Genomic DNA, 18,347 nt, shown 5'->3' with positions numbered 1-18,347 from the left:
TTACCGAGGACAAACAGTGTACAAGTTTCATGTTCATATGTTCTAATGTCATGCTTTTAACTGATAAAATGTGGAAAACCATTTGTGAAATATATAAAACATAACAGTTTATAAAACCCATTTCACAAATAATATGCTACGTAATCTGCATGTTCGTACAGTTATCAGTTGTGTATATCAGTGTTAAAAGCATATGAAATGTGTAACACATACACGAAAATAAGTTTTGAGTACAAGAAACCCTTGTACTTTGCTTGTGTTCCCCCCTGAAAATAGTTAAAAACAGTGAAAAAGGGTAGGGGTATGAACTCACCGCTTAATGTAGAGATCGAGTTTCAACGCATGCCCTGAACTCCTATGGTCCCTATTTTTCATGTGATGGCACATAAATGAGTTAGAACTAAGGTTTTCCATGACTAAACATGATGGGAAAACATTCTTAGGGCTTGGAATTACTAAGAATAAGTGTCCTATGATCCAAACTTAATGATTTATGCAAGTTTAGGGCCAAAAATAGGTATTAGAGTGGGTGTATGGTCTTGAAAATGAGTGTGCGGCTGGGGAGTACGGCCAGGAGTGTGTGTGAGGCAGCACACAAGAGTGTGCGGCCGTACAGAGGGTGTGTGCGGCCGTACACTCCTCATTTGAGTCAATATGTTGATTTTGAAGTGTATGCTCTTCATACTTGGGAATTTTGAATGTATGCTGCCCCCATTTGAAGGTGTGCGGCCGTACACCTTCATGGGATGATGAATATGATGAATATAATGAGTTTTAAGCTTGGGATTCAAGTGTTTACCACTACACTTAGCTTGAAGATGAAGTAGATCACGATTATGAAGCCTTCCAAGTGTTCTTGGTTAATGATTTAGAGAGAGAAAGTAGAGAGAGGGAAGAGAACATCTAAATGAATGAATGAAGAGGTATCCAATTGAATTGGGTGTGAGGTTGAGGGTGTTTGCGGTTGGGTGTGTGGCCGTACACACAGGTGTGTGGCCGTACACACCTTATTTGGTGAGTTTTGGCCCGATTTTGTGATACTAAACACTCTCCAACCCTTCCTAAGACTCATATCTAAATTATACTAAGTTTAAAGCACCCATGTGGAATCACAAGAGACAATGAACTCAAGTTTTAGTGCTGAAACACAGATCAATTACATGGATTAGAAGTTTCGGGTTGTCACAACTTTTGACTTGATCAAGAGTAAAATGGTCATTTTACCCAAGGGTCAGTTAGCGGTGTTTGATTGAGTGTTCTGTGGGAATTATAGCCGGAGGATTTCCGGAGCAGCAGCAGCAGACAGTCAATTCCCACACAGGCCAGCAACTATTTCGAGGTGAGTTTCCTTCCACTAGGAACGGGTCTAAGGCACCAAGGCCGGCCCATATAGACGAAACGTTAGTATTAGAGTGTGAGTCGAGCCCGTATCTCTTGGCTGAGTTGATTATGATATGTGCTAGTATGATAGAGTTGTCTATACTTCTTGTCTGTGTGATACTTGTATATTATGGGTTAGCGGTTGAGTGTGGGCAAGGCCCGTATCTCTCCGAGAGTGGAGTGTGGGCTAGGCCCGTATCTCCCAGATAGTAGAGTGTGGGTGAGGCCCGTATCTTCCGACTAGCGGAGTGTGGGCAAGGCCCGTGTCTTCGCGAGTGTTGGCGAGGCCCGTAACTCCTAGCTTCATGTTGTATGTTGTATGCTTGTATGGTATGAGGTATTATGGGGGAGCTCACTAAGCTTCGTGCTTACAATTTACAGTTTTGATTTCAGGTACCTTTTCAGAAGGGAAAGGAGCCGGCGCGGTAGCTACATATCACACACACTCTTGTTTTCCGCACTATGGGTCTCTGGGATGTACTCTGAATTATTACTATGGCATTACCGGTTTTCAGACATGAATTATTATTATGAATGTTTTGTAATGAAGTTTTTATGTTTTGACCTAAATTTAAAAATGAAAATTTTAACCGGTATTTTTGGGATGTTACACACTGACCGCAAACAGAGTATATGGCCGTACACGAGTTTACAGCCGTAAACGAGCCCTGGGCCGTGAACTCGTTGCTTTTCTAGGGAATCGAGAGTTTTTCGCGCATTTTCGTTTTTCGACACGTATGTAATTATGACAATAACCCTAGTTTATTTACTTAACCCAAGAATTTTGACAGAAAATTTAATAAAAAAGTAAATTTTATTAACAGAAGTGGGTTCCAATAACGAAATAAATTTCGGATTGTCACAAAAAAAAAATTCAAACAAAGGGCCCAACCGGGTTCGAACCGGTGACCTATTGATCTGCAGTCAAATGCTCTACCACTGAGCTATGGACCCATTTTGATGGTTATTTGAAGCATTGATTTATAATATTCAACATTCGAAAAAAAGAAGACTGAAAGGTGTTGATAGATTAAGTTGGAGCACCTTGAAAATAATTTTTATAAAAAAATAAAGTACTTATTTGGCATGCTATTAACCTAAATAAAAATTTAGGACAAACCTTAAAAGAAATGACCATCTAAAGTTGGTAAGTTCATAAGCATGGTTTTGTATTGAAAACTAGTCACTGAGTTTCTATAAATAATTTCTTTTCATTATAAGCAAATTGTCGTTTGTATTGAAAAATCGTTATTATCGAGTTATTAATATGAAAGTATGTTTACCAATAAAATACCATATTTCGTAACATGTTTGATGATTTCTATATGAAAAGTATATTATGTTTAAAAATCCTAGTTACCACCAGTATGTATAGTAGTTTTATTTGTTAAAATAAAACCGTAGACTGTTTGAAAATCCTGGTTACCTTCCTGTAAATAGATATGTAGTTTTATTAATTGAAATAAAAATATAGAAGAAAGAATTTCCATGAAAAAAGGTTGGTTATTACTTATTGTGAGTCATATAACCATACTAATATGACCAGTGACCTCCTTGACGTTTCTTCAGGCGTCGTATGAATAAAAAATTTGTCACCCCAGGCGTGCCCGCCTAACTTTAGCTAACAATTCAGGTTGGGATTGTCGGTCCCAAATAAATGTATTCACAAATTTCACACTCTCCCTCCAGGAGACTCTGGTTATACTAACGGTGAGGATTTATTGGTATCCCGAGGGGTATAATGACGATCAGTCTCACAATCTTGTCATAATTAGTTTACGTATTTTTCGGTTGTTCTCGAGTTCGAAATCGTTTGTGACGGTGTAGAGTACAAATAAGTATACATAAATAATTATTTAGCAAGATACTCTAAGTTTGTATTCATGGAAATGGATAAACTAAATCTGACATAGTTTATATGTTTGGCTTTGCATGAAGTCTGAATCTGTAAGACCGGTAATGAAATCCCAAACAATACCTATTATAGTTTGAACTAGGCGAATGCCCGCGCGTTGCGCATAAACACCTATATAGTTGAAGTCTTTAGAATTATATATATATTTTTAAAATAACAATAACGTTGATATAATATATTGATTATTTTGAATTATTATAATATATACATCTACTAAAACTTCATAATTTCAATCATTTGAATGACTTCTACCTATGAGTTACACATTAATAAAATTAAATATAATATATGGTGTAATGTTACTTATAGTTGTTGTTATTGTTAATTAATTTTTTTAAATTTATTTGGTTAATGTTTTAATTTCTATCATTATAATTGTTTAAAACGTCAAACATTATTTTTTGATTTTAAATGTAATAATATAATCATTTATATAGAGTTATTTTTAATTATTATTACTGTAAGTTATTTTAAGCTATTTATTTGGAAACCTTTAATGATTATAAAAATATATTTAGGAAATATTTTAGTTAAATTGATATTACAATTTAGTTTTTGCATTTATCACTACAATTTATCACTTTAAACTATTTACAAAATATTCTTTGGGTTTTTAAATACAACTGAAATTTATATTTAATTTGACATTGTAATGCGCAGAAACAATTATATAGTTAAAGTCTTTACAAATATATGTTTTTTTTAATATAACAACAACGTTGTTGTTAAATTTGATATAATAATTTGTATACTAAATTGATATAATATATTGATTATTTTGAATTATATGATAATATGTATACATCTATTATAACTTCATAATCTCAATCGTTTGCATAACTTCTACCCGCGAGTTACACGTGAATAAAATTATATATAATATATGGTTTAATGTTATTTATAGTTGTTGTTATTGTTAACTAATTTTTTAAAATTTATTTGCTTAACGTATTAATTTCTATCATTATAATTATTTAAAACATCAAACATTATTTTTTGATTTTAAAGGTAACAATAGAATCATTTATATAGAGTTATTTTTAACTATTGTTATTGTAATTTATTTTAAGCTACTTATTTGAAAACTTTTAACGATTATAAATATAACTTTATAAAATATTTTAGTTAAATTGATATTACAATTTAGTTTTTGCATTTATCACTACAATTTATCATTTTTAACTATTTATAAAATATTCTTTGGTTTTTTAATTGGAACTGGAATTTATAATTCAGTTGATATTGTAATGTTATATTTAAGTTAACAACTTAAGTATTTTGTCCAAACTATTCTAAATTTATAGCTTTAAACTAATAATAGTTTACATATAACAACATTTTAAATCTAATAAATTAAGTATAGTATGTTAAAAGTTAAAGACATAACTTTATAAGTAGAAATCAAAATATTATTTTAAAATTGAAATTTAGTTTATTCACATTACACTTTAGGTTTGATATCTATTTAACCTTATTAACCAACTTATAATTATTATTAGAAAGGCACTACAATGTATCACTTCTAACTATTTACAAAATATTTTGTGGGTTGTTTAAGTTAAACTAAAATATATATTTAAGTTGACCTTGTAATGTTATAGTTAAACTAATAATTTAAGTATTTTATACAAATTGTTCCAAAATTATATATTAAAAATGATAATGGTATACATCCTATAATATACTAAAATTAATAAATTAAGTATAATATTTTAAAAGTTAAAAAAACTTAACTTTATAACTAGAAGTAAAAATATTATTTTAATAATGAAGTTTAGTTTATATATGATTAAACTTTAGGTTTGATATTTATTTAACCTAATTAACAAAATTATAATTATTATTAGAAAGAAATTGAAAAGTCATGAGAGTTTCAAATAAATGTGGTGAAAGGAAAAATACATGGAAGTTTCAAATGAATAAAGATATTATTTTAAAATTGAAATTTAGTTTATTCAAATTACACTTTAGGTTTGATATCTATTTAACCTTATTAACCAACTTATAATTATTATTAGAAAGACACTACAATGTATCACTTTTAACTATTTACAAAATATTCTTTGGGTTGTTTAAGTTGAACTAAAATATATATTTAAGTTGACCCTGTAATGCTATAGTTAAACTAATAATTTAAGTATTTTATATAAATTGTTCCAAAATTATATATTAAAAATGATAATGGTTTACATCCTAGAATATATTAAAATTATTAAATTAAGTATAATAAGTTAAAAGTTTAAAAAAAAATTAACTTTATAAGTAGAAGTAAAAATATTATATTAATAATGAAATTTAGTTTATATATGATTAAAATTTAGGTTTTATATTTATTTAACCTAATTAACAAAATTATAATTATTATTAGAAGGAAATTGAAAAGTCATGGAAGTTTCAAATAAATGTGGTGAAAGGAAAAATACATGGGAGTTTCAAATGAATGTAGTGAAAGGAAAAATGATTCCTTTATAAGTATACTAGGCGAATATCCGTGCGTTGCATAGAAACACGTATATAGTTGAAGTATTTACAAATACATGTTTTTTAGATATAAAGTTAACATTGTTTTTAAATTTGATATGATAATCCATATACTAAATTGATATAATATATTGATTATTTTAAACTACTTATTTGAAAATTTTTAACGATTATAAAAACATCTTAAGGAAATATTTTAGTTAAATTGAGATTACAATTTAGTTTTTGCATTTATCATTTATAACTATTTACAAAATATTCTTTGGTATCTTAATTGGAACTGAAATTTATATTTAAGTTGACACTGTAATGTTATATTTAAATTTACAATTTAAGTATTTTGTCTAAACTGTTCAAAAGTTGTAGCTTTAAACTGAATTAACTGATAATGGTTTACATACAACAACATTTTAAATCTAATAAATTAAGTATAATATATTAAAAGTTAAAGACATAACTTTAGAAATAGAAGTAAATATATTATTTTAAAATTGAAATTTTGTTTATTTATGATTACACTTTAGGTTAATATTTATTTAACCTTATTAACCAACGTATAATCATTATTAGAAAGACACTACAATTTATCACTTTTAACCATTTACAAAATATTCTTTGGTTTTTTAAGTGGAACTGAAATTTATATTTAAGTTGACATTGTAATGTTATATTTAAGTTAACAATTTAAGTATTTTGTCCAAATTGTTCAAAAGTTGTAGCTTTAAATTAATAATGGTTTACATATAACAACATATTAAATCTAATAAATTAAGTATAGTATGTTAAAAGTTAAAGACATAACTTTATAAGTAAAAGTAAAGATATTATTTTAAAATTGAAAATTAGTTTATTTATGATTACACTTTAGGTTTGATATTTATTTAACCATATTAACCAACTTATAATCATTATTAGAAAGACACTACAACTTATCACTTTTAACTATTTACAAAATATTCTTTGGGTTGTTTAAGTTAAACTAAAATTTATATTTAAGTTGACCCTCTAATGTTATATTTAAATTAATAATTCAAGTATTTTATACAAATTTTTCCAAAGTTGTATCTTTAAAATGACAATGATTTACATCCAACAATATATTAAAGAGTAAACTACACGAATGGTCCCTATGGTTTAGGGTAATTTGCATGCCTGATCCCTAACCTATTTTTGTAACTTGTCCCTAGTGTTTATTTTTGTTACGCGCTTGGTCCCTATCTTACCTAAAATGACTATTTTGCCCTTTATTTTTTAATTTATTTAAATAAACACACCCCCAACCCCACTCCCTTCACCTTACCTTACATACCCCATAATTTTTACCTATTTAAATAATAGTCTTTTTAGGTAATATATGGACTAAACGTGTAACAAAAACAAAAAGTAGGGACCAAGCGCGTAACAAAAACAAACAGTAGGGACCTTCCGATTTAAAAAATAAGTTAGGGACCAAACGCGCAAATTACCCCAAACCATAGGGACCATTCGTGTAATTTACTATATATTAAAACTAATAAATTATGTATAATATGTTAAAAGTTAAAAAAACATAAATTCATAAGTAGAAGTAAAGATATTATTTTAATATTGAAATTTAGTTTATATATGATGACACTTTAGGTTTGATATTTATTTAACCAAATTAACCAAATTATAATTATTATTTTAAATAAATTGAAAAGCCATGGGGGGTTTCAAATGAATGTGGTGAAAGAAAAAATGAATGGGAGTTTCAAATGAATATGGTGAAAGGAAAAATGCTTCCTTTATAATATAGTATGATATGATGTTTAGTTACGTTCATGTATTGTTTTGGAAACTATGCAATTATAATTTAGAAAACGTCCCTTATGCTCCGCATATTACAAAAGGGATAAATATGTCTACATGTTTGATAGAAAACCTTTATAATTGTATCAGTTTTTAAGTTATGAAAACTTTTAGGTTTGACTTGTATTCCCCCCCTACAAAACCTGAAAAACTCGGAAAAGCGTAGGGGTATGAACTCACTGTTGGTTGGATGCAGAGGACTGAACTTGACGATTCTTGAGTTGCTGTATGTTGCACTTATCGGAAATCCTAATATCAAATGAATACATATATGTATTTAAATTAGCGATTTCAATAGATATGTGTTAGATAAACACTTGGTTTTGGTTAAGGAATGTCATCGGGAATTGGTTGGATCGAGGAAAACAGACTTTTTCCCACGAATGAGCTGTTTACGGCCGCAAAGGGAGATTACGGTCGTGAACTGGGTTTGCGTTCCATGGGTTTACGACTGTAAACACCAGACGAGATGTGTGATTTTCGGTGTTTCAGGGTCCTTTCTAGCCTCTTGGAATTATTTTAAGCATTATGCAAAGCTCAAAGTAGGATTTAAAGGCCAATATTCGGCCTAAAATGGAGTTTACGGCCATTGAAGGGTGTACGGCCGTAAACCCATTCCAAGTTTATGATTTGGGTCGATTCCAGGTCAAAAATATGTGGTTTCCAGTAAACATTAAGCATGGAGGGCAGTTACTCACTGAAAGAGGCTTGGAATGTAGTTTTTAGCCACCAAACACTAGTGTGTGTTCTTGGTGTTCTTGGTGTGAGAGAGAGTATCTAGCAAAGATGAAGTTATATGGAACGAAACTTGGATTCAACACAAGAAAAGGGATTAAAACACAAGGGAAGTGAATAATTACTTACATTCTTGAGGTTTCTTGATCAAACTCGAAATTATAGAGAGAGAGAGAGAGAGTAGAGAGAAAGCTTCTTAAAGTGTGAAAAGGGTGAAATGAAGGCCACTCAACCCTTATATAGGCTGAGTTTACAGCCATGGGTGGGGGTCCACCAGGCACTGACCGCAAATAGAGTTTATGGCCGTAAACTCGCCCTGGACCGTAAACTCGAGAGTTTTTCGCGCATTTTCGTTTTCCGACACGTATGTAATTATGACAATAACCCTAGTTTATTTACTTAACCCAAGAATTTTGACCGAAAATTTAATAAAAAAGTAAATTTTATTAACAGAACTGGGTTACAATAACGAAATAAATTTCGGGTTGTCACAAAAAAAAATTCAAACAAAGGGCCCAACCGGGTTCGAACCGGTGACCTCTTGATCTATAGTCAAATGCTCTACCACTGAGCTATGGACCCATTTTGATGGTTATTTGAAGCATTGATTTATATTATTCAACATTCGAAAAAAAGAAGACTGAAAGGTGTTGATAGATAAAGTTGGAGCGCCTTGAAAATGGTTTTTATAAAAAAAAAAAAAAAGTACATATTTGGCATGATATTAACCTAAATAAAAATTTAGGAAAAACCTTAAAATAAATGACCATCTAAAGCTGGTGAGTTCAAAAGCATGTTTTTGTAATGAAAACTAGTCACTGAGTTTGTATAAATGATTTCTTTCCATTATAAGTAAATTGTCGTTTGTATCGAAAAATCATTATTAGCGAGTTATGAATATGAAAGTACGTTTACCAAGAAAATCCCATATTTCCTAACATGTTTGATGATTTCTATATGAAAAGTATATTCTGTTTGAAAATACTGGTTACCACCAGTATGTATAGTAGTTTTATTTCTTAAAATAAAACTGTAGACTGTGTCCCTTGAATACCTTCCAGTAAATAGATATGTAGTTTTATTAATTGAAATAAAACTGTAGAAGAAAAAATTTCCGTGAACAAAGGTTGGTTATTACTTATTGTGAGTCGTATAACCATACTAATATGACCAGTGACCTCCTTGACGTTTCTTCAGGCATCGTATGAATAAAAAATTTGTCACCCCAGGCGTGCCCACCTAACTGTAGCTAACAGTTCAGCTGTGGGATTGTCGGTCCCGAATAGATCTATTCACAAACTTCATGCTCTCCCTCCACGAGACTCTGGTTATACTACCGGTGAGGATTTATTGGTACCCCAAGGGGCATAACGAAGATAACTCTCACAATCTTGTAATAATTAGTTTACGTATTATTCGGTTGTTCTCGAGTTTGAAATCGTTTTTAACGGTGTAGAGTACGAATGAATATACATAAATAATTATTTAGCAAGATACTCTAAGTTTGTATTCGTAGAAATGGATAAACTAAATCTGACATAGTTTATATGTTTTGCTTTGCATGAAGTCTGAATCTGTAAGACTGATAATGTAATCCCAAACTATACCTATGATAGTTTGAATGTTTAGTTACGTTCATGTATTATTTTGAAAACTATGCAATTATAATTTAGAAAACGTCCCTTATGCTCAGCACATTACAAAAGTGATAAATATGTCTAAATGTTTGATACAAAACTGTTATACTTGTATCAGTTTTTAAGTTATGAAAACTTTTAGGTTTGACTTGTATTCCCCCCCTGAAAACCTGGGAAACTCGGAAAAGCGTAGGGGTATGAACTCACTGTTGGTTGGATGCAGTGGATTGAACTGGATGATTCTTGAGTTGCTGTATGTTGCACTTAAGGGAAATCCTAATATCAAATGAATACATATATGTGTTTATATAAGCGATTTCGTTAGATAAGTGTTTGATAAACACTTGGTTTTGGTTAAGGAATGTCATCGGGAAGTGGTTGGATCGAGGAAAACAAACTTTTTCCCACGCATGAGCTGTTTACGGCCGTAAAGGGAGTTTACGGTCATGAACTGGGTTTACGGTCCATGGGTTTACAGCCCATGGGTTTATGGCTGTAAACACTAGACGAGATGTGTGATTTTCGGTGTTTCAGGGTTCTTTCTAGCCTCTTGGAATTATTCTAAGCCTTGTGCAAAGCTCAAAGTAGGATTTAAAGGCCAATATTCGACCTAAACCAGAGTTTGCAGCCATTGAAGGGTGTACGGCCGTAAACCCATTCCAAGTTTATGATTTGGGTCGATTCCTGGTCAAAAATCAGTGGTTTCTAGTAAACATTAAGCATGGAGGGTAGTTACTCACTGAAAGAGGCTTGGAATGTGGTTTTCAGCCACCAAACACTAGTGTGTGTTCTTGGTGTTCTTGGTGAGAGAGAGCATCTAGTAAAGATGAAGTTATATGGAACAAAACATGGATTCAACACTAGAAAAGGGATTAAAACACAAGGCAAGTGAATAATTACTTACATTCTAGAGGTTTCTTGATCAAAATCGAAATTGTAGAGAGAGAGTAGAGAGAAAACTTCTTAGAGTGTGAAAAGGGTGAAATGAAGGCCACTCAACCCTTATATAGGGTGAGTTTATGGCCAGGGGTGGGGTCCACCAGGCACTGACCGCACATAGAGTTTACGGTCATACACTAGTTTACGACCGTAAAGTCGCCCTGGGCCGTGAATTCGTGGCTTTTCGAGGGAATCGAGATTTTTTCTCAATTTTTCATTTTCCGACACGTATGTAATTTTGACAATAACCCTAGTTGATTTAGTTCACCTATGAATTTTGATGGAAAAAATTAATAAAAAAGTAAATTTAATTAACAGAAGTGGTTTACAATAACGGAATAAATTTTGGGTTGTCACAAAAAAAAAATCAAACAAAGGGCCCAACCGGGTTCGAACCAGTGTCCTCTTTATCTGCAGTCAAATGCTCTACCACTGAGCTAAGGACCCATTTTGATGGTTATTTGAAGCTTTGATTTATATTATTCAACATTCGTAAAAAAAAAGAAGACTGAAAGGTGTTGATGGATCAATTTGTAGCGCCTTGAAAATGATTTTTATAAAAAAAAAAAAAAGTACATATTTGGCATGATATTAACCTACATAAAAATTTAGTACAAACCTTAAAATAAATGACCATCTAAAAATCGTTATTATCAAGTTCTTAATATGAAAGTATGTTTACCAAGAAAATCCCATATTTCCTAACATGTTTGAAGATTTCTATATGAAAAGTATATTTTGTTTGAAAATATTGGTTACCACCGGTATGTATAGTAGTTTTATTTCTTAAAATAAAACCGTACACTGTGTCCCTGGAATACCTTCCAGTAAATAGATATGTAGTTTTATTAATTGAAATAAAACTGTAGAAGAGAGAATTCTTGTGAACAAAGGTTGGTTATTACTTATTGTGAGTCGTATAATCATACTAATACGACCAGTGACCTCCTTGACGTTTCTTCACGCGTCGTATGAATACAAATTTTGTCACCCCAGGCGTGTCCGCCTAACTTTAGTTAACAGCTTAGGTGTGGGATTGTCGGTCCCGAATAGATCTATTCAAAAATTTTACGGTCTCCCTCCAGGAGACTCTGGTTATACTATCGGTGAGGATTTATTGGTACCCCGAGGGGCATAACGAAGATAAGTCTCACAATCTTGTAATAATTATTTTACGTATTGTTGGGTTGTTCTCGAGTTTGAAATCGTTTGTAACGGTGTAGAGTACGACTAATCATACATAAATAATTATTTAGCAAGATACTCTAAGTTTGTATTCGTAGAAATGGATAAACTAAATCTAACAAAGTTTATATGTTTGGCTTTTGATGAAGTCTGAATCTGTAAGACTGGTAATCAAATTCCAAAATATACCTATTATAGTTTGAATGTTTAGTTACGTACATGTATTGTTTTGGAAACTATGCAATTAAAATTTAGAAAACGTCACTTATGCTCTGCATATTACAAAAGGGATAAATATGTCTAAATAGTTGATAGAAAACACTATAATTGTATCAGTTTTTAAGTTATGAAAACTTTTAGGTTTGACTTGTATTCCCCCCTGAAAACCTGAAAAACTCGGAAAAGCGTAGGGGTATGAACTCACTGTTGGTTGGATGCAAAGGATTGAACTGGACGATTCTTGAGTTACTGTATGTTGCATTTAACGGAAATCCTAATATCAAATGAATACATATATGTATTTAAATTAAAGATTTCGTTAGATAAGTGTTAGATAAACACTTGGTTTTGGTTACGGAATGTCATCGGGAATTGGTTGGATCGAGGAAAACAGACTTTTTCCCACGAATGAGCTGTTTACGGCCGTAAAGGGAGTTTACGGTCGTGAACTGGGTTTGCGGTCCATGGGTTTACGGCCCATGGGTTTACGGCTGTAAACACTGGACGAGATGTGTGATTTTCGGTGTTTCAGGGTCCTTTCTAGCCTCTTGGAATTATTCTAAGCCTTGTGCAAAGCTCAAAGCAGGATTTAAAGGCCAATATTCGACCTAAACTGGAGTTTGCAGCCATTGAAGGCTGTACGGCCGTAAACCCATTCCAAGTTTATGATTTGGGTCGATTCCAGGTCAAAAATCAGTGGTTTCCAGTAAACATTAAGCATGGAGGGTAGTTACTCACTGAAAGAGGCTTGGAATGTGGTTTTCAGCCACCAAACACTAGTGTGTGTTCTTGGTGAGAGAGAGCATCTAGCAAAGATGAAGTTATATGGAACAAAACATGGATTCAACACTAGAAAAGGGATTAAAACACAAGGCAAGTGAATAATTACTTACATTCTAGAGGTTTCTTGATCAAACTCAAAATTTTAGAGAGAGAGTAGAGAGAAAGCTTCTTAGAGTGTGAAAAGGGTTAAATGAAGGGCACTCAACCCTTATATAGGGTGAGTTTATGGCCAGGGGTGGGGGTCCACCAGGAACTGACCGCAAACAGATTTTATGGTCGTACACTAGTTTACGACCATAAACTCGCTCTGAGCCGTGAACTTGTGTCTTTTCGAGGGAATCGAGAGTTGTTCTCACTTTTTCGTTTTCCGACACGTATGTAATTATGACAATAACCCTAGTTGATTTACTTAACCTAAGAATTTTGAGGGAAAATTTAATAAAAAAAAGTAAATTTTATTAACAGAAGTGGTTTATAATAACGAAATAAATTTTGGGTTGTCACCAAAAAAAATTCAAAACAAAGGGCCCTACCGGGTTCGAACCAGTGTCCTCTTGATCTGCAGTCAAATGCTCTACCACTGAGCTATGGACCCATTTTGATGGTTATTTGAAGCATTGATTTATATTATTCAACATTCGGAAAAAAAAAGAAGACTGAAAGGTATGGATAGATCAATTTGGAGCGCCATGAAAACGATTTTTATAAAAAAAAAAATACGTATTTGGCATGATATTAACCTACATAAAAATTTAGGACAAACCTTAAAATAAATGACTATCTAAAGCTGGTGAGTTCATAAGCATGTTTTTGTATTGAAAACTAGTCACTGAGTTTGTATAAATGATTTCTTTCCATTATAAGTAAATTGTCATTTGTATCGAAAAATCGTTATTATCAAGTTCTGAATATGAAAGTATGTTTACCAAGAAAATCCCATATTTCATAATATGTTTGATGATTTCTATAAGAAAAGTATATTTTGTTTGAAAATTCTGGTTACCACCGGTATGTATAGTAGTTTTATTTCCTAAAATAAAACCGTACACTGTGTCCCTGGAATACCTTCCAGTAACTAGATATGTAGTTTTATTTATGGAAATAAAACTATAGAAGAAAGAATTCCCGTGAAGAAAGGTTGGTTATTACTTATTGTGAGTCGTATAACAATACTAATATGACTGGTGACCTCCTTGACGTTTCTTCAGGCATCGTATGAATACAAATTTTTTCACCCCAGGTGTCTCCGCCTAACTCTACCTAACAGTTCAGGTGTGGGATTGTCGGTCCCAAATAGATCTATTCACAAATTTTACGCTCTCCCTCCAGGAGACTCGACTCTGGTTATACTACCGGTGAGGATTTATCGGTACCCCGAAGGGCATAACGAAGATAAGTCTCACAATCTTGTAATAATTTGTTTACGTATTGTTCGGTTGTTCTCGAGTTCGAAATCGTTTCTAACGGTGTAGAGTACGAATAATTATACATAAATAATTATTTAGCAAGATACTCTAGGTTTGTATTCGTAGAAATGGATAAACTAAATCTGACATAGTTTATATGTTTTGCTTTGCATGAAGTCTGAATCTGTAAGACTGATAATGTAATCCCAAACTATACCTATGATAGTTTGAATGTTTAGTTACGTTCATGTATTATTTTGAAAACTATGCAATTATAATTTAGAAAACGTCCCTTATGCTCAGCACATTACAAAAGTGATAAATATGTCTAAATGTTTGATACAAAACTGTTATACTTGTATCAGTTTTTAAGTTATGAAAACTTTTAGGTTTGACTTGTATTCCCCCCCTGAAAACCTGGGAAACTCGGAAAAGCGTAGGGGTATGAACTCACTGTTGGTTGGATGCAGTGGATTGAACTGGATGATTCTTGAGTTGCTGTATGTTGCACTTAAGGGAAATCCTAATATCAAATGAATACATATATGTGTTTATATAAGCGATTTCGTTAGATAAGTGTTTGATAAACACTTGGTTTTGGTTAAAGAATGTTATCAAGAATTGGTTGGATCGAGTAAAACAAACTTTTTCCCACGAATGAGCTATTTACGGCCGTAAAGGGAGTTTACGGCTGTGAACTGGGTTTGCGGTCCATGGGTTTATGGCCCATGGGTTTACGACTGTAAACACTGGACGAGATGTGTTATTTTCGGTGTTTCAGGGTCTTTTCTTGCCTCTTGGAATTATTTTAAGCCTTGTGTAAAGCTCAAAGTAGGATTTAAAGGACAATATTCGATCTAAAATGGAGTTTACGGCCATTGAAGGGTGTATGGTCGTAAACCCATTCCAAGTTTATGATTTGGGTTGATTCCAGGTAAAAAATCAGCGGTTTCTAGTAAACATTAAGCAGGGAGGGTACTTACTCACTGAAAGAGGCTTGGAATGAGGTTTTTAGCTACCAAACACTAGTGTGTGTTCTTGGTGTTCTTGGTGGGCGCAAGTATCTAGCAAAGATGAAGTTATATGGAATGAAACATGGACTCAACACTAGAAAAGGGATTAAACCACAAGAGAAGTGAATAATTACTTACATTTTTGAGGTTTCTTGATCAAACTCGAAATTATAGAGACAGAGTAGAGAGAGAAAGCTTCTTAGATTGTGAAAACGGTGAAATGAAGGCCACTCAACCCTTATATAGGGTGAGTTTATGGCCAGGGTGGGGGTCCCCCGACCGCAAACAGAGTTTACGGCCGTAAACTCGCCCTGGACCGTGAACTCGTTGCTTTTCGAGGGAATCAAGAGTTTTTCATGCTTTTTCGTTTTCCGACACGTATGTAATTATGAGAATAACCCTAGTTTATTTACTTAACCCAAGAATTTTGACGGAAAGTTTAATAAAAAAGTAAATTTAATTAACAGAAGTGGGTTACAATAACATAATAAATTTCGGATTGTCACAAAAAAAAAATTCTAACAAAGGGCCCAACCGGGTTCGAACCGGTGACCTCTTGATCTGCAGTCAAATGCTCTACCACTGAGCTATGGACCCATTTTGATGGTTATTTGAAGCGTTGATTTATATTATTCAACATTCGAAAAAGAAGAAGACTGAAAGGTGTTGATAGATCAAGTTGGAGTGCCTTGAAAATGATTTTTATAAAAAAAAAGTACTTATTTGGCATGCTATTAACCTAAATAAAAATTTAGGACAAGCTGGTGAGTTCATAAGCATGTTTTTGTATTGAAAACTAGTCACTGAGTTTGTATAAATGATTTCTTTCCATTATAAGTAAATTGTCATTTGTATCGAAAAATCGTTATTATCAAGTTCTGAATATGAAAGTATGTTCACCAAGAAAATCCCATATTTTCTAACATGTTTGATGATTTCTATATGAAAAGTATATTCTGTTTGAAAATCCTGGTTACCACCACCAATATGTATAGTAGTTTTATTTCTTAAAATAAAACCGTAGACTGTGTCCCTGGAATACCTTCTAGTAAATAGATATGTAGTTTTATTAATTGAAATAAAACTATAGAAGACAGAATTCCCGTGAACAAAGGTTGGTTATTACTTATTGTGAGTCGTATAACCAAACTAATATGACCAACGACCTCCTTGACGTTTCTTCAGGCGTCGTATGAATACAAATTTTGTCACCCCAGGCGTGTCCGTCTAACTGTAGCGAATAGTTCAGGTGTGGGATTGTCGGTCCCGAATAGATCTATTCACAAATTTTACGCTCTCCCTCCAGGAGACTCAGGTTATACTACCGGTGATGATTTATTGATACCCCGAGGGGCATAACGAAGATAAGTCTCACAATCTTGTAATAATTAGTTTACGTATTGTTCGGTTGTTCTCGGGTTCGAAATCGTTTGTAACGGTGTAGAGTACGAATAATTATACATAAATACTTATTTAGCAAGATACTCTAGGTTTGTGTTCGTAGAAATGGATAAGCTAAATCTGACATAGTTTATATGTTTGGATTTGCATCTGTAAGACTAGTAATGAAATCCCAAACTATACCTATTATAGTTTGAATGTTTAGTTACGTTCATGTACTGTTTTGAAAACTATGCAATTATAATTTAGAAAATGTCCCTTATGCTCCGCATATTACAAAAAGGATAAATATGTCCAAATGTTTGATAGAAAACCGTTATAATTGTATCAGTTTTTAAGTTATGAAAACTTTTAGGTTTGACTTGTATTCCCCCTCCCCCTTGAAAACCTGAAAAAATCGAAAAAGCATAGGGGTATGAACTCACTGTTGTTTGGATGTAGTGGATTGGACAGGACGATTCTTGAGTTGCTGTATGTTGCACTTAAGGGAAATCCTAATATCAAATGAATACATATATGTATTTAAATGAGCGATTTCGTTAGATAAGTGTTTGATAAACACTTGGTTTTGGTTAAGGAATGTCATCAGGAATTGGTTGGATCGAGGAAAACAGACTTCTTCCCAAGAATGAGCTGTTTACGGCCTTAAAGGGAGTATACAGTCGTGAACTGGGTTTGCGGTCCATGGGTTTACGGCTATAAACACTGGACGAGATGTGCGATTTTCAGTGTTTCAGGGTCCTTTCTAGCCTTTTGGAATTATTCTAAGCCTTGTCAAAAGCTCAAAGTAGGCTTTAAAGGCCAATATTCGACCAAAAATGGAGTTTGCGGCCATTGAAGGGTGTACGGCCATAAACCCATTCCAAGTTTATGATTTGGGTCGATTCCAGGTCAAAAATCAGTGGTTTCCAGTAAACATTAAGCATGGAGGGTAGTTACTAACTGAAAGAGGTTTGGAATGTGGTTTTTTGCCACCAAACACTAGTATGTGATCTTGGTGAGAGAGAGTATCTAGAAAAGGCATTAAAACACAAGGGAAGTGAATAATTACTTACATTCTTGAGGTTTCGTGATCAAACTCGAAATTGTAGAGACAGAGTAGAGAGAGAGAAAGCTTCTTAAAGTGTGAAAAGGGTGAAATGAAGGCCACTCAACCCTTATATAGGGTGAGTTTATGGCCAGGGTGGGGGTCCACCAGACACTGACCGCAAACAGAGTTTACGACCATACACGAGTTAACCTATTTGGCATGCTATTAACCTAAATAAAAATTTAGGACAAACCTTAAAAGAAATGACCATCTAAGGCTGGTGAGTTCATAAGCATGTTTTTGTATTGAAAACTAGTCACTAAGAAAATCCCATATTTCCTAACATGTTTGCTGATTTCTATATGAAAAGTATATTCTGTTTGAAAATCTTGG

The 18,347-nt window shown here is 32.8% G+C and overlaps 5 non-coding genes across 5 annotated transcripts; all 5 read right to left on the bottom strand.

Moving 5' to 3' along the window:
- Positions 1 to 2,262: 2,262 nt before the first annotated feature.
- Positions 2,263 to 2,334, bottom strand: TRNAC-GCA (transfer RNA cysteine (anticodon GCA)). Its single transcript has one exon. It is a non-coding gene; the product is annotated as a tRNA-Cys (tRNA).
- A 6,517-nt stretch (positions 2,335 to 8,851) lies between these two features.
- On the bottom strand, positions 8,852 to 8,923 carry TRNAY-AUA (transfer RNA tyrosine (anticodon AUA)). The gene has a single exon. It is a non-coding gene; the product is annotated as a tRNA-Tyr (tRNA).
- Positions 8,924 to 11,292: 2,369 nt separating this feature from the next.
- Positions 11,293 to 11,364, bottom strand: TRNAC-GCA (transfer RNA cysteine (anticodon GCA)). Its single transcript has one exon. It is a non-coding gene; the product is annotated as a tRNA-Cys (tRNA).
- A 2,263-nt stretch (positions 11,365 to 13,627) lies between these two features.
- Positions 13,628 to 13,699, bottom strand: TRNAC-GCA (transfer RNA cysteine (anticodon GCA)). The gene has a single exon. It is a non-coding gene; the product is annotated as a tRNA-Cys (tRNA).
- A 2,349-nt stretch (positions 13,700 to 16,048) lies between these two features.
- TRNAC-GCA (transfer RNA cysteine (anticodon GCA)) lies at positions 16,049 to 16,120 on the bottom strand. The gene has a single exon. It is a non-coding gene; the product is annotated as a tRNA-Cys (tRNA).
- Positions 16,121 to 18,347: the final 2,227 nt, after the last annotated feature.

This window comes from Lactuca serriola, chromosome 7 (assembly GCF_051521515.1).
Source record: "Lactuca serriola cultivar US96UC23 chromosome 7, Lser_US96UC23_V15, whole genome shotgun sequence".
In the NCBI taxonomy this organism is placed as follows: domain Eukaryota; kingdom Viridiplantae; phylum Streptophyta; class Magnoliopsida; order Asterales; family Asteraceae; genus Lactuca; species Lactuca serriola.
Note: the sequence above shows the minus strand (reverse complement) of the source record. Positions and strands in the feature narration are given on the sequence as shown.